At 30.6% G+C, this 4949-nt stretch overlaps 1 protein-coding gene across 1 annotated transcript in view; it reads left to right on the top strand.

Annotated features, from left to right (window-relative positions):
* Positions 1 to 4949, top strand: part of LOC119676320 (forkhead box protein O-like) — a 297012-nt gene that overhangs the window by 167183 nt on the left and 124880 nt on the right. The gene's annotated exons all lie outside the window — the stretch shown is intronic.

Here is a 4949-nt window from a genome sequence, read left to right as displayed (position 1 = left end):
TGATAAACCATCATGGCAGGTAAACATGCTTAACAACTCTATAAATTCTGTTCCACTTTATTTATACTAAATGGTTTAAATCATTAAATTTAGTATCTGAGTTGTAGTTTAACTATTGAATAATGCAGGAAGGTTATTTCTGAATTTACATCTTGTAATTAGTACGCTACATATCTCCTTCAGTGCAACTATTTTATCATTTTATAAGTGGAATGAATTAGAGAGCAGTTTTAACTGAATTCTTTAAGTTCAGTACATTCTAAAATATAATCATCATTAGCCATGTACTTTCATATTTACTCTTATATCCTTATCTTATACTTTCATCAAAATTGCAATCCAGTTCGAGCTTATGTGAAAAGTTTGCGATTATAAACTGAGATTCTGTGATCTACTCTTACCTTCAGTGTATGTAGATAGTTGTATCCTAAAATTTTTGGGTTGGTTTTGGTAATATGCATTCAAGCTCATAGTCTCGTAGTTAGTTACGACAGACAAATTGTATCTTCGTTTAGTTAAGTGGCATTTAGACCACAGGTTCTTTCTACCAAATAACGTAAAGAGAATATGATTTCAAGGATTAACTTGTGTGAAAAGTAAATCAAAATAAAATCTCATAAAATGAATGTTAAGCTGACTGACTTCAAATATGTTAACATAATATAATTACTCGTATATTAAATACAATATGTTAAATATTTACTCCGTTGTGATTCAGAGTAGTCTATTTTACAAAAATAAAATTATTCACAGACCTTTAACGAATTATTAAAAATTTACTATAACTATTAAAATAATAATCATTCCGTTTTTGTACATTTTGTTCAAAATAAAATTTATATTGTTTATTAAAGAACAACAGTTTCATCTCGTGTTTGTGGCTTCGAGTGTGTTTGCAGTTAACATGTTTTCCATAAAATAGCAATCCACACAATTGTATCTGCCGTGTATTTACTGTGCTTTCTAATTTAACATGTTCCTTAATTTTATAGTTTTCTGTTTTGTATCTTGTATTTTGTATTTTGTATTTCGCCAACTTTGCCCCAACTTTGCCCCAACGTTCCTCACGAACACAATCAACTTTTATGTTTAGTTGACATTTTTGCGGTTTCATTGCTCACGTTTGCACAACCTTGACTCATGTTCACATCTAGCCTGGGAAACACCTTTGCAAATTTGGCCACATTTACATGCTAACGTGTACGGATCCAAACAAGGAACTATGGTATCTTCCATGCAGCATCTTGCCAAAGACTTTAGCATTTTGTGGCCATTTGATATTTGCCGTGGCTTTTGCGGGATGAGTAAGGGAAAATGTAAATACGTGCATTGTAGTGCATTTGTGTAGTTTTAAGTTCAGTAACTACTTTGAAAACTCTCTAAAGGATTTTATTTTAGCATTAATTAGTTGTACTTAAATTTTATCTGTTCTTTAACAGCATAGAGAATATTTAAAATTTTATACTTGCCGGCAAGTAATTTAAGTCAGATGTTAAATAATACCCAGACGGTATAAGTTGTGGTAAGAATATTGCTTTAAGTTAAATACTACACACAGAAAATGTATAAATAAATAAAATAAAAATTTAAAATCAGAGAAAATAAAACGATGATGGCAAATGATATAATAAAAAATAAAACAGAGCCAAATAAAATAATCATGCCAATAATTGACTAGCAGTTTTATAACTTTTTCGAGTTCCGTTCGACTGGGTAGAAAACTAAATCCTATTTACTTACTAACATACTTTATTAAATCGTAATAGCAACCCGTCACCAGGTTTTGACCTGACTCAGATTTTATTTCCATACGCATTTGTTGTGTTTGCACCATTTCCAGTCTCATGTATTAAGTCTGTTAGTGCTCTCTCAGCTTAATAGGGTAATACTAGTTACCATTCTTACATTTTAGAAAGTGCGTATTATTTACTTATTAAATACCCATAATAACCTGTTACCGAGTTTTGGCCTGACGCAGCACTTCTAGCAATCTGCTCTTGTCTCGTACATCAAGTCCGGTTAGTGCTCCCTCAACTTGATTACTCCACTGAAGACGCAGTTGCTTGAGAACGAACAATAAGGACTGTTCTCCATGAGAACGAACAATGAGAAGTGTTCTCCATGAGAATATACAATGAGAACTGTTCTCCATGAGAACCTACAATGAGAAATGTTCTCCATGAGAACCTACAATGAGAACTGTTCTCCATGAGAATATACAATGAGAATTGTTCTTCGTAACATGATGAGGTCTGCAGAAGCGAAGAAAACCTTATCCTTAATCTAAACCCAGAAAAAAAATTTGGTTGATTTAAACTGATTTTAACTAAATCTTAGGTCAAAACATTCTTACTCGGCTCATCATGTTGGTTCAAACATACCAAATTTTTGTTTTCATATCTTCCTTACCACGTGAGTTAAAATTTTTCTAACAAAATGATCAGCTAAAGTTAGTTAGTCATTAGAGCAAATTTTTCTGAGTATACCAGTATCATCCTTAGCATCCTTTATTCATTTCTCAGATTGGGTTATATTTTTTCTTTAGTACAAAAATCATGTCTGTTCTCTGGGATATAAACTATAAGCCAATTTTTTTAATCTTTATATCTATAGCATCTTCTTCTTCTTAATTCTTTTATCTCTTTGTGGACCATAGGACCTCACTGCGATTTCTGCTATAATAGACTTATTGTTACGATTATATGAATTTTACACCTCCAAATGCGATGTGCGTCCCACCATAGCACAACGGAGCAATATTTATTATCAAGTGGGCTTTGGTGTGCAAAACTGTTACTCCAACTAGTTGCAGTATTATACCGTCTGAGATATGTCTGATAACGGTAACAGATATATAATTTTTTTTCTTCTAGAATATATTAAATAATTTTGAACTTTATAAACTAGATTATGGCAATGTTGGTTGGTTGCTTGTAGTGGCAGGCCATTAGATATCGTCAAATGCCAATTAGCGATTTTACGCCGTTTTGATACCACATTCCTCGCAAGAACCCTAGTATAGAAGAGTAGGGACTAAATCCATCCCGCCGAATTGAGATAATTTAATAGGTCTTTCATATTCATCGTTGAATAGTCTGATAAACTATCACAGAAGTATTTTTCTTTACGCTAAAGCCGGGCATTCACAGAGAAAATGTATTATTGTTTCTTTCTCTTGCGGGTAACTTCAATGCAATGCAACTTCAATAAATTTTTTTTCTTTGTGATTATTTTACACTCATGTCGTTAAAACCAATTATTTATGTTATTAATAATATAATTGGAATATAAGTGAAAAAGTCCCAAAAATTTAGTGTTTCAAAACTGATCAATTTAATGTTTGTGCTTTGTATGAAATCATTGAAAAGTAAAAATATCATGGACCATTATTTAAATCGTGTTGATATTTCACTATTTTTTCAATTAAAAAATTTATGTAGATATCATTTCAGTTGCTTATATATAATGTATATGTTTTCTTGTTCCAGTAATAAAGAAATATTTATGAAGTACATACTTTGTGTGAAATTAATGTTCATTGAACAAGATATGAGGCGTTAAAAATTAACAGATCATTTATTATTAAAAATAAGCAATATTTCACTCATCTTTCAAGCAAGAGAGAATTTTATATTTTATATGTAATAAACTTGGTAAAAAATTCAATAAAATCAGAGAAAGATAAAAAAATTATTGTTCACACGTAAGTAAACATATTTTTTGCGATATTCATTAAACTCTATTTTACTTGTATTTTTTATGTGCTTCAGTGCAAAATAGGCAACAGAATTTCGCATTGATTTGATTAACACATCATCACGTACTCGTCTGTGTAAACAGAAATTACACTACACTTACGTTCACGACTGTGAACAATTTTTATTACAAATTCAACAAAATATCAAAAATATCAAAAACGTCATGACTGCATGAATGTCAAAGCCTCTAAAGCCCCAGTTTGACACAATACGTCACACGCGGCGTATGAGCGATTTCGGTGCTCTCATAATATCTGCTGAACTTTTATGTTATATTGTGTTATATTGTGTGGCCCATATGTGTGGGATTATGGATTTCATTTTTGATCCAATGCTTGATTTTTTTATTTCATTATTTTCGTTTAAGGACGTGCTGTAAATTTTGTTTGTATTAGCAAATTTTTTTATATGCAATTTTTTTGGCAATTTTTTTGGCCATTTTTATAAGTGATTTCTATTTGCTGTGTTTATATTTTCTTGTATTTTATCATTTCGGTCTACTATATTATTTATTTTTAGATATTTTCAATTTATTTTGTTGTTCTAAGAACGAAATTTCTGAAATATATTGAGGCACTTGTTTATGACTTTGCCAACATAAAAATTGCGGCAAGTCAAGTTATAGCATTTTATGGCTTTTGTTGATTTAACTATGGTCTCTGGGTGGAATGTTGATGTTGTAAATCAATTGAGTTTAAATAATAAACATTTTGCGTTGTCCTTCATTTCGTAATTTTGTGATTATGGGGCAAGTTTATAATTGAAATCGATTTTTTACAGTGACTCGTACTTGGCTGGTACTTGTCATTGTTAAGGTCAAATAGTTGTGGTCTTGGTTTGAATAAATAAAAAGAAAATCATGAAATATGTTATAAATAATTTAAGAAATGTGAACCAAGAATTTTTTAAAAAAAATGTCCTAATATAATTAAGAGAACTCCTGCAAAAATAGAACAGTAGAAATACATAAGAAGATATAATTTTAAGAAGATTGCAATGCAGCTTAGTCATGGTTTTTATTTTCATTATTATATTGAAGTTATTTGAGCACTTTTACTCTCTATTAATTTGGGGTATCTTCGAAACCACTCTTTACGCCTTGACTGCATTATTGTTTATTACTACATCAGACTAAGCAATAATTGATCTCAGATCTGCTTACCTTCCCGAGTATCCAGTAACCATTCTGAG

The sequence above is a fragment of the Teleopsis dalmanni genome, chromosome 2, assembly GCF_002237135.1.
Source record: "Teleopsis dalmanni isolate 2A chromosome 2, ASM223713v2, whole genome shotgun sequence".
NCBI lineage: Eukaryota > Metazoa > Arthropoda > Insecta > Diptera > Diopsidae > Teleopsis > Teleopsis dalmanni.
The sequence above is the reverse complement of the archived record's forward strand: the minus strand, read 5'-3'. Positions and strand labels throughout refer to the sequence as shown.